Source organism: Amphiprion ocellaris, chromosome 14 (genome assembly GCF_022539595.1).
Source record: "Amphiprion ocellaris isolate individual 3 ecotype Okinawa chromosome 14, ASM2253959v1, whole genome shotgun sequence".
NCBI classification, from domain to species: domain Eukaryota; kingdom Metazoa; phylum Chordata; class Actinopteri; family Pomacentridae; genus Amphiprion; species Amphiprion ocellaris.
In genome coordinates, this window is record NC_072779.1 from 5,555,497 (window position 1) to 5,568,592 (window position 13,096).

Below are 13,096 nucleotides of genomic sequence, written 5' to 3' on the forward strand. Positions count from 1 at the left end.
AAGTGCATTTCCTATTTCAGTGACAATTTAGACTACAGCTACTCTATTGAGCTGGGACACAGAGACGTTGCACATATCCTCCTGAGACCCAGGCCATTCATATAGGCCCTCTGCACTGGACATTTGATTTTGGTCTCTATATTTTGACTCATTTGAGCTACCCTACTAAATGCTGATGTGCTCAGTAGAGGACATCGTGGCCTTTCCGATGACATCCGAGGGATGACGGGAACTTTGCTTTCATGCTGAGACAAAATGGAGACAGCAGCAAAACCCACCTGCCGGGGAAAGAGAACATTTTAGGATCACTTTTGTTGTTTTACCGAAGACAATCATATATTTGCTCGTTTATGAACATATCATGATTTATAAATTGGGGTCAGAGTTCAGTTAAACTTTTTGTCAGGAAAAATAATCTCCTCTTTATAAATGTCAACCGCAGTGGACATGAGAACGATAGAACGGGGTTAGCTAGTAGCTAACTAGCTTGCTAGTTCTTTGTTTACATTCAAAGTTCTGCACCAAAATATATTTGTCTGTGGGGAAATAAACATGCTGAATGTATTTTCTATGTAAAGTAATTAACCCCTTGACGCATATTGTCGTGAATTCGCATCATACCACTTGTCCAGACTGCAGCCGAGATAGCGTCGCCATTCCCCCGTTCCAGTTTAACTGGTGATCAGGTGAACTGGTGACAGTTTCCGTCTCCGGATGTTTCGTCCGCAGATTCGTCATGATCAGACCTGGATTTACGTGAAATAAAGATACCAGATAAAGAAGACCTCGCCGAAAAACGTCGGCATCACTACTTAACAAAGTCTATATCCATGTAAATATCATCTACAGACAGTAAAAAGAAACGTGCGGGCCGAAATAAAAAACACGTATTTTTCAAGTACGGTGAGAGGATTCGAAACCACGTAATCCAGCGATAAAATTACGAGACCACCGTCTTACTCATTGTGCTACTGATCAGCTCAATAAGCATTCCGCTTCATCTCCATAGATCACTGTTATCCTGTCAGGTGTTTAACACCTGGTGATTGTTCAGGAAACACGTCCATGTCAACTGGGGATAATCACAACTTAACACAGGCTTCCTGGTTAAGAACGAGTCAGACAACTATTTATTGTCTCACCAAGAAAACACACAACATGAAAGCACGTCCGCTGCTGTGTTGTGTGTTAGTTTATGTGTTCAGTGGAACAGATCCAGAGCAGAACTTCGAGCTTAACTCGGGTTTGTTCTCAGAAACACTCAGCAGCCTCCCATCAGAACAACACGCAGCACATTAGCTTGATTTGCTAAAATACATCAGAACAAACTGAGACCACGTTGTTTAAACTAGTCACTCAGAAAACAATAAAAACTCGTTCAGTCATCCACGTCCTAACCGTCATTCAGAGCACTTTTTACTGTCTGTAGATGATATTTACATGGATATAGACTTTATTCAGTAGTGATGCCGACGTTTTTCGGCAACGTCTTCTTTATCTGGTATCTTTATTTCACGTAAATCGAGGTCTGACCGTGACGAATCTGCGGACGGAACATCTGGAGACGGAAACTATCACCAGTTAACCTGATCACCAGTTAAACTGGAACACCGGTTTGTATGTATTCAATACGTACCTCGGAACCTTTTGCAAGCACTGGTTTCTCGTAGGACCGGTTGGAGTGGGACCTAATTACTATATATCTGTTATTATTATTATTATTATTATTATTATTATTATTATTATTATTATTATTATTATTATTATTATTATTATTATTATTATTATTATTATTATTATTATTATTATTATTATTATTATGTATCTATGTTCTATTTGTAACATATAAATTAACAATCTGTACTTACTTTAGCATCAGCTGGAAAGCAAAAACACAAAAAATGTTTTTTTTTGTATTTAATTGTAAGTAAATTCAGGCGTCAAGGGGTTAATATAGTACATAAATAAATAGTTGTATAATTATGTTTCATGCAACATCTTAAATTTTACACTATTGTTATTAAATGTAGTTTCATAAGAAAATGGATAAACATTTTTGTTTTCTTTATTTCGAAGAGTCACAAAAATTGTTCTGTTGTCCACAACAGTGGGCATGTTGTAAAATCTAAAATAAAAATAGTTTTGTAAAATTCTGAATTGTGAGTTACTGTTCTAGCTCTAAAAAGGCAGGAAATCACAAAAAATGTTAAACTGAAAGATGCTTTTTCCCTATATTTTGATATTTTGACCAAACTGTCGAAAAAATTAATACTGTTCAAGAAGGTTATCGCCCACGTTGTGATTTCATAGGGAAACCCAGATTCTTCCTTGCCTGCACCACACCTTCCACCTGCCCAGGAATTAGCCTGACTGTGACATAAATGCTCACAGTGAGCATTTACAGCCCTGAGGAGGCTGAGCTGGGTGAGCTAAACTGAACATAAAATACTTCAGAATAGATATTTCAAAACCTCTCAAAGATGTTCATTTGGGTTGAGATCTGGCAGCCATGAAATATGATTCACATCATTTTCATTATCATCAAGTCGTTCACTGAATGGGATTATTGTCATTTCATAAGAGACCACTCCCATCAGGAGAGAAATGTTTCATCAGAGGATAAAGGTGATCTCTCCGAATAACTTCATTTGCAGGAATATGGACCCAAACCTTGCCAGATAAGTGCCTCCCCACAGAGCATAACGGAGCCACTGGATCCCATCACTGGAGGGGTCAAAAGTTCAGGGTTTTCCTTTAATTTGTCACCCATATGTAGCTACCTTCACATGTTGGTCAGGAATTGAGGAAAATGTTATATTTCAAGGCCAGACTCCAATTTTCTTACACGATAAGTGGTTTATTGTCACTGTGGATAAAAAACAACTCAATAAAAGAAGATCAAAAGCCTGTAGTCATGTTAACAAGCACCATCAGTACAGCCACAGTGGTGATGTTAAAAAGTATGCTGTCATCCTCATAATGACAATGTCATGGTTGCAGCTGGGGAGAGGTCATCATTTTTCAGGTAATAACAATGGCATGAGGAGAACAAACTCTCTATACAGTATGAAGCAAGAGATTGAGATAAAAGATCTTTATAGATCGTTTACATCTGCGAGAAAAAGTCCCGTCTGCCTCCAGTTCCTTTATCTCTGCATATGTTTTAAAGACACTTTTTACAGCATTAAAGATAAAGTACTCCCTGACCGAGCGACTCCCTGCAAGAAGGGGCAACACATTTTACTGCTGTCCTTTTAATCATTTACCACATTTTCCCGTCAACTCAGAGATCTAATGTACAGCAACTCTTTCAAATCTTATCTAATGTAAATAAATGCCCTTATTAGGGTCCGAGCACCACGAAGTGGTGCGAGGAACCTATTGAAACCCTAGGAATTATTAGGGTCCGAGCACCACGAAGTGGTGCGAGGAACCTATTGAAACCCTAGGAATTATTAGGGTCCGAGCACCACGAAGTGGTGCGAGGAACCTATTGTAACCCTAGGAATTATTATTATTATACTTTTTTTTTAGGCGTCGAAATCGGCCTTTTTGACGCCCTATACATACACGAAAACGCATGAAAATCGCCACACACATCAGGACCGGCGAAAAATTTGATATTTTTGGGAAATGGCACGCATGCGTGCCAAAATGGCTCAATAGCGCCCCCTAGAAAACTAAGAAAATTCAGCCCCCGGACAGCGTTCGACCGAGACTTCTGAAATTCGGTACACATATGTAACTCATCAAGACGCACAAAAAAGCCTCCTGTACCATTACCCATAATCCAACAGGAAGTCAGCCATTTTGAATTGTAAGTCATATTTTAGAGAATTTTGTGTCATTTTTGGACATTTTTTAAAATCTATAAACTCAAACAGCGTAACCCCGACAGAGCTGAAATTTGGCCAGGATGTACTCCAGTCATGGGTGATCAAAAGTTATCAAAACGCTCCGCAAAAGTCTGAGGGCGTGGAAATGGCGAGCCACGGAATGCGGCCATTTTGAATTATGATTCATATTTTGGACAATTGCCTCATTTTTGGACATTTTCAGAAGCTATTAACTCACACACCGTAACCACGAGAGAGCTCAAATTTGGTCAGGATGGACACCAGTCATGGGTGATCAAAGGTTATCAAAATACTCTGCAACAGTCTGATGGCGTGGCCATGGTGACCAGCAGAATGCGGCCATTTTGGATGTCTCGCCATGAAACAGGAAGTGCTATCTAACTAGCCTGGACATGCTCCAATCTGCTTCAAACTTTACATGTGTGATCAGAGTCCAGCCCTAATCACATCCATAGGTCGATATACACTCACAGTCATAGCACCACCTGGCGGCCATTTTGAATTTCTCGCCATTAAACAGGAAGTGCTGTCTAACTAGCCTGTGCATGCTCCAATCTGCCTGAAATTTTACATGTATGATCAGAGTCCGGCCCTAATCACATCTATGCACCACCTGGCGGCCATTTTGGATTTCTCGCCATGAAACAGGAAGTGCTGTGTAAGTAGCCTGTACATGGTCCAATCTGCCTGAAACTTTACTGTCTCAGTTGCAGCGCCTCCTGGTGGACATGCGTGGGCCAGCCGGGCCGCAAGGATGCGAGGACCTGTCCAACGCTGCTTGCAGCTTTAATTATTATTATTATTATTATTATTATTATACTTTTTTCTACGGACGGGGAAAACGCATTTTTGACGCCCTAAACATACACGAAAACGCATGAAAATCGCCACACACATCAGGACTGGCGAAAAATTTGATATTTTAGGGGAATGGCACGCGTGCGTGCCAAAATGGCTCAATAGCGCCCCCAGAAAATTACGAAAATTCAGCCCCCGGACAACGTTCGACCTAGACTTCTGAAATTCGGCACACATATGTAACTCATCAAGATGCACAAAAAAGCCTCTTGCATCATTACCCATAATGCAACAGGAAGTCGGCCATTTTGAATTATGAGTCATGTTTTGGACAATTTTGTGTCATTTTTGGACATTTTTTAAAATCTATAAACTCAAACAGCGTAACTCCAAGAGAGCTGAAATTTGGCCAGGATGTACTCCAATCACGGGTGATCAAAAGTTATCAAAACGCTCCGCAAAAGTCTGAAGGCGTGGAAATGGCGAGCCACGGAATGCGGCCATTTTGAAATATGATTCATATTTTGGACATTTTGTCATTTTTGGACATTTTAAAAAGCTATTAACTCAAACACCGTAACCACGAGAGAGCTCAAATTTGGTCAGGATGGACACCAGTCATGGTTGATCAAAGGTTATCAAAATACTCTGCAACAGTCTGACGGTGTGGCCATGGTGACCAGCAGAATGCGGCCATTTTGGATGTCTCGCCATGAAACAGGAAGTGCTGTCTAACTAGCCTGGACATGCATCAATCTGCCTCAAACTTTACATGTGTGATCAGAGTCCAGCCCTAATCACATCCATAGGTCGATATAGACTCACTGTCATAGCACCACCTGGCGGCCATTTTGAATTTCTCGCCATGAAACAGGAAGTCATGTCTAACTAGCCTGTACATGTTCTATCTCTAGACATGTTTGAATGTCTTTATCAATAAATGGTCAAACACATGTTGAGTGTCAGTTCAGCTCTTTGTTCCACACATGTATATGTTCCTATGTGATTGGTGTCTTGCAGTCAGAGTGTAAAGAATTGAAGCTGTCAGAGGCTTTCTGTGGTGAAGAGGCTGCAGGACATCAGCTGCTCCAACAGGTGACGCCTTTGTTCTTTGGCTCCAACCAGAACCAGCAATAAATCAGCATGAGCTGCAGCTTATCCACCTCATAGAGTGTATAATAAAGAAACCAAGAGGTTTTAGTTGATAGCTGTCTCTAGTGAATGACCAGCAGTGTCTTGTTCAGGTTGTGAGGAGAAGTAAAAAGCTTACAGCAGCTGGTATTCCCAGGTAGTCTCCCATCCAAATACTAACCAGGCCCAACCCTGCTTAGCTTTGCAGATCAGATGAGATTGGGTGTATTCAGTCTCAGAAACAAACCTACAATGTAAGTTCTGTACCTCACATGATTCAAATCTCCACTCACACCTTTTATTTGTCCTTTGATTGCTCCAGTACTGATTGATGCCATCATTTAAGCCAATTTACAACAACACCTTGTAGGAAATGTGGTGCAGAGGTAAGTTCTGTGCCTCACATGTTGAAGGTCCATGGTTCAAATCCCCACTCACACTTTTTATGTGTCCTTTGAATGCTCCAGTACTAATTGCTAGCATCATTTAAGCAAAGTTAGAGCAACATCTTGTAGGACAGGTGGTGTAGAGGTAAGTTTTTTGCCTGGCATGTTGAAGGTCCCCGGTTGAAATCCACCTTAGTACCTTTATTATCTTCACCGCCTTAATAGTTTTGTGTACCATCATTTACGAAAACTAACAGTTACACCCAGTAGGAAGGATAGCGCAGTGGTAAGTTATCTGCCTCTCAGCCAGGAGGTTTTTGGTTCGAATCCAGCCCAGGGCTCTTTTGACACTTTTTAAGATAAGATAAAGATAAGATAAAGTTCTTTATTTCTCCCCACTCCAGGGGAAATTTACATTGTTACAGCAGCTTTATTTACAATATATACATACTTTGGCTGTATGACAACCTCTTTCAACCATCATTACAACAAAGTCCATGAAGGACCTTGTGTGAAAGATAGCTCACACATAGGTTGTGTGTCTGTCATGTGGAGGGTCACGGTTCGAATCCCCACTGGGAACCTTGCGGAGGATGATAGTGGAGTGGAAAGGTTGTGGTCTGTGGTGTGGAGTGTCAGTGGATTGGAGTTGAAGGGTGGTTCCTGCAAAACCAAGAACTTGCTGGAAAAGGCAAAGAGCGCAAAGAGCGCAAAGAGCGCAAAGAGCGCAAAGAGCGCAAAGAGCGCAAAGAGCGCAAAGAGCGCAAAGAGCGCAAAGAGCGCAAAGAGCGCAAAGAGCGCAAAGAGCGCAAAGAGCGCAAAGAGCGCAAAGAGCGCAAAGAGCGCAAAGAGCGCAAAGAGCGCAAAGAGCGCAAAGAGCGCAAAGAGCGCAAAGAGCGCAAAGAGCGCAAAGAGCGCAAAGAGCGCAAAGAGCGCAAAGAGCGCAATTGTTTTTTTTTTTTTGTTTTCACGGCCACAGTTTGGGGACATAAAGGAGTTTTGTAGAGAAAGATGGATGACCCGTCCAATGCTGCTTGCAGCTTTAATTTTTAACTTGAGTTTGGACTCGACAGTTTTTGTGAGGAGGTTGGACTTTAGGCTTTGTGCTGGAGGGTTGAACCCTGATTTCCAAGATGTTCTAAGTGTACAGACCTCTTGAGTCCTGAGGAGATGAGCTTTCACACAGTGTGAGGGCTGAAATTTTCGAAGTTTCACAGTAGCTGTCTGTAAACTAGAACCTTCAGATAGTCCAAGGACTCGTGTCTTCTATGTCCATGTGTAGTTGTCTGTTAGTTTGAAATGTCAGATAGTGTGAGGACTGAAATGTGCAAAGTGTCTTAGTACTTCTCTGTTAGTTAGAAATTTCTGTTTAATCGAAGCCTTAAAAGTTGTGAACATGAGTCTTGATTTCACATTTAGAGTATCCATTTGAGTTTTGGTGAGATGTTCACCTGTGTGCTATTTAGAAATGGTCCAGAAACTTTGATTGTATTCAATGAAAAGTATAGTTAGTGGTGATCAGAAGGTAACATTAGTTTGATCAATGATTTCAACTATTAGTAGACTTTATGAGGGAAGCAGTTTTGAGAAAAGAGTTATTAGTAAATCAATTCATAGTGCAACCCAGAACATTGAAAGAGGAACTGTTTGAAGAAACAACCAGATGTTTTTGTTTCAGAATAGAAAACGTTTTAAGATATGTAAATTTATTTGTTTTTTTTGGATTTTGTTATTGTGTCTTCTGTGTAATTAGATATTCAAAAGTGTCACTGGTGTTTTTCAAATTTTTTGTCTGTATTTAGATTCATCTTAAAAGTGTAGTCTTGGTCTTTTGTCATTCTGTATGATTTTATAATATTAGATTAGATGTCCAAATGTTCTGTCTTTTTAATGTGTAATTGTTGAGTCAAAAGTATTATTGGATGTGATGAGTTAAAATATTATTTTCAATATTAAATGTTTAGATAAACTGTTGTAGTTTGTAATTTTAAGAACTTGTAGTAGATTTTAATGTGTAATTGTATATTTAAAGTTTTCATAGTAAATTGTGTTTAATTCCTAGTAAAAGTGTTATTGTCTTTAAGGTGTTTATTTGTAAATAAACATTTAACTATTTAAATAAGTGTAGTAGTCTCTTTCACTTTTTGTTTGGATAGGTGTAGTGAGAGACAGCCAGACAACGGGGTTAGAAATAAGAGGTAGGCCAGCGCATACAGCATGGGGTTTACAAGCGGGAGTCGAACCCGGGCCTCAGCGGCGGGGACCAAGTACATACGTCAGAGGCGTAACCCGTAGAGCTACATGAGCACATATGTTCTCGCCTTGTAAACGTGTATAAATCCCATAGAAAGTCTAGGGATAGAGTTAGGGTTACAGAGCAAGGTCCTTACAGCATTAATGAAAAATAAGGTAAATTTAATATGACACATAAATATTTTTAATATTAATACTAAGCAACAGAATAATCCGAGAAATTAATCCACGGTTTTCCCTTCAGCATTGTGGGTCTAAATATCCTCTATCGGAGACGTGCAACCACAATGCTGAAGAGAAAACCCCAACTTTATTTTATAAATTTTTTGGGTTGAGTGGCTTAATATTAAATTATGAAAAAATTTTAATTTATATATCAATTTTTTATGATACATTACAACTGTCAGGACCTACCTCTCCAACCCTAACCCTTCCCCTGGACTTCTATTGGGTTGGTACACCTTTGCTGACATGCAATATGTGTGATCATATAGCTCTGCGGGTTAAGCCACTGATGCATGTAGATGTTCCTCAACGCTGAGGCCCTGGTTCGATTCCCGCTCGCAACCCCGTGCTGTATGAATTGTTCTCATTCTTATTTCTACCCCATTGTCTGGCTGTCTCTCACTACGCCTATCCATCAATTAACTGCAAAAGACTACAACACTTTTTTACAAATTTCCTGTTTCTTTATTAAATACAATTCTTTAATTTCTTACATCTTTTTTCCCCCCCATACTTTATAAAAGTTTAATTGTCTTAACTTTTTCCCATTTATTTAATTGCTTCTTTTTTTATGTATTTTCTTTCTTTAATCTTCTTCTTCTTTCTACAATTTTACACCAACCTTAAATTTTGGGTCATTTTTTGACATTTTGAAAAGCTATCAACTCAAACAGGGTAACACCGACAGATATGAAATTCAGCCAGGATGTACTCCAGGCATGGGTGATCAAAAGTTATCAAAATGCTCACCTTAAGTCTGAGGGCGTGGCCATGGCGGCCTCGTGAATTTTGATGCTTCGCCATGAAACATCAACTGCTGTGTAACTGCCCTAAACATGCTCCAATCTGCCTCAAACTTTACATGTGTGATCAGAGTCCAGTCCTGATCACATCCATAGGCCGACATGCATTCTCGGTCGCAGCGCCACCTGGTGGACGTGCACGGATTCGCCGACCAGCAAGGATGCGAGGACCCGTCCAACGCTGCTTGCAGCTTTAATTTAATGTGAGTTTTAATGACGTTGCTTTATTGGAGATTGGTTATCGCTAAAAAGTTTGGTCTAATAGGCCTACATGTGTAAATCAACATGAATCAGTATCAGCCTGTATTTTATTACAGCGGGAGGTCACAGAGTGCAGCAGAAGGGGGTGAAGGTGAGGGCAGAGATAAATGACAAATGAGAAGGAAATGAGATAATAAAAAAAAAGGTTGAAGACCAACAGGGGTTGAAGCTCGGAGGCTAAAATCTTTCACAGCCTCTGTTAGGCCTTTTTTTAAGATTAAATTCCTTTTTCCAAGTCGTACACTGCTTATTTCACTAAATCATTAAAGGTTAGAATGATTTATTTCCACAGCAGTGCTTACTTAAGCAATAACTAAGGGCCATAGTCGTAGATCTTGTTTCATTTTAGGGGCTGGAATTAAGAATTATGTTCAGGAAAACCAGATCTTCAGATTACACTGGTGTTCAAAAAAAGTGCACCACCAAAGAATATCACATTTCACATCCCCCTTTTTTTGCAATAGTATGTTACATTAATGAAAAAAAAACACAAATAGAGACATAACACAAGATATTCATTCAAAATCAAAGCGATCTTTAAGCTCAGTGCTCACAGAATTCCCTAAAATGAACACATCATACAACAGTTTCAGTAAACTGAGCAGCTGGAAGGTTATCAGAAGTTTATCATTTTAAATGGGAAACTAGATGACTGCAATTCAGAAAATGCTCATAGTAACAACTGATGAAAAATTACATCATCGCAAAATCTGATACAATCTGAAAGAAATACTGTCATTTAAGTTTGGCCAAGTTTTGGTGAATGTCGGGGGGGTAATTTGTTCCAGAGCCTGGGTGCAGCTACAGAGAATGATCAGTCACCCCAGCGTTTGTATTTAGACCTGGGTACTTCAAGCAGCCACTGACTGGATGACCTCAGAGCTCTTTTTTGGTCCTCTAAAGTTAAAAGCTCAGATAAATAAAGTGGAGCAAGACTGTTAAGAGCTTTAAAAACCAACAATAAAAGCATAAAAAAAATTCCTGACTGGACTAGAAGCCTGGGACCGGCCTGGGGTGATGTGCTCATACCTATTTAACCATTTCTGCTTTTCAAATCCCACCCAGGGATGTTGTGTTGGCTGAAGGAAGTAAGTAAACATTCCAAAAATTAGTTTCAGTGTTTTGCAATACAAAGAAATAACAGCATTTCAGGGAACAGAAGCAACACACACTATGATGTGAATGTTGTGTCACAGTTACTGTAATGTCAGTCATCAGACGCTCTTTAAAATATGCATCTTAAAATGAATTGCACTGATATGAAATTGTTGAATATGGCACAATAAAATGCAAATTATTTGAACAAGTCAAGACTGTAATTGCAACCGATGCTAGAATACACTTCCACATGATAAAAAAAATGATAAGAAAATGATGTTATTACAACTTTCCTTTATTTTTTTAAACTTGCAAAAGTGGAATTGTATTAGATCAGTCCTCTAATTTGTTCATATTTACATACTGCACTTTGCTTTAACATCATAATGATTTATGATGTCTGAGGACTTTTAATTGGTGGATGGCATTCTCCTTTGTGTTTCCTTATATGTAAAGTCTTTTTGATCTATGAGGCACAAAACGAGTATCACATTTGTTGCATGCAGTTGATGTGCAGTGCTTGTTAATATAGTGTTAATCCTACACAAAATGAGTAGAGTTAACCTTTAACCTTAACCCCATAACCTATATATATATATATATATATATATATATATATATATATATATATATATATATATATATGCAGTATAGACACTGTATATTGCCATAGATGGCACAATTGCTGAATTTACTCTTGACCCAGTGATGGGGCCTGTAAATAAGTAGCACCCATTAAAGCCCAGTGTTGCATTTTTGGACCACTGAAAGAAATCCCTAAAAATCACATTATCACATTATTATATAATCACACAGTTGGGTGAACTAAATTTAATACAAAATACATCAAAAATAACTCCATCTTAACTTGTTAGGACAATAAAATGCTGCTCATGCACAGATGGATCAGTGATTTTGGGATAATTTTCAGCAAAATTGCAATAAAAATAAGTAGATTCAGCTTATAAAATGCATCAAGTGTTGCTTAACAAGTATTTTTACTGAACTATCTGCATACAGTTCCTTCTACTGATCCTTTATTTTGCTCTAATGAATCAAAAATAGAAATTCTCAGCTCTAACATCTTAGATAAAAACTACTCAGCTGTTGATAAACCTACACAGGATGACGTGTGGTGTGATCTCTTATAAACAGTACACTGACTGGGCTGATGGGGGCGCTAAATCACGTAAACGTTGCACCAGCAGGTCTGTTTGAATGAAATATGATTGAACTTAGGTGTGTTTGACCTGAGGGCTAAAATCTGTGTAATTAAAAATTCAACCTCATGCTGTTAAAGCTATCATTAAGTAATTTTAAACTCTACATCACCTGCTTTGTTTATCACCCATTCATCTTGCCTTCTCCTATCTCATTAATTCCTCCATAACCAAATTCCAACCAAATCATCCCCCTATTTCTTTGTATTGTCTCTCTCTTCATTATCTCCACAAAGTCGCAGTAGTTGAAAATGTCGAAATTATGGAACTAAACCGCCTTAAAAGACAGCTTTGTGAAAAATTTTCTAATAATTTCCTCAGTGCTACGTTTATACTGAGACTTGCAGGTGCTTTGGCAGGTGATTTCTGGGAGCGTTCGACTTGGACAAATGTTTCTTGTGTGAGAAAATAAGAGGAAGAAAAGAATCACCTGAGGCAATAAAGTCGCATTTGACTGACAAACACACATACACAGCAGTCCTAACAGCTAGGATGTGTGTCGTAATACCTGCAGCCAGAGTTGAAAAACAAGCTGCTGTCCTACAAACAGCTAATGTACGACACAAATGTGCATAAATGCCTCTGTTCTCCGCACGAATCAGTGTTTACATCCTGCCACCTGCGTGAAGTCACGGTGTACTGTAATTGCACGGCTAACGAATGAGGGCTTTGGCCTGATCCAGTGTCAGTGAGCTGTCAAAGCAGATGGTCCAGGGGGAGATTGGATGCTCAAGCAGCTTGTCTCATGCCAAAGCCTCAAATTACTGTTTTATCCTTGCAGGTGGCCTAAATAATCAGGCACACTATCACTGTACACAGAGCTGACAGTACATCGTACAGGAATTTGTCAGAGAGAGTGTAAACAATGAGGTGTAGTTTGGTGCGGATGGTTAGTGGTGATGGAGAGAAGTATTTCAGGATTAGGTGAGGTAGTGAATGAAGTGGAGGGACAGGTTTAGGTTGGAAATAGGAAACAGTTATCAGTCACTGTAGAAGACATTATATATGTGAGATTCAGACGTCGAGACATATGTTTAAAATAGGGGAATAAAAATAATATCAGA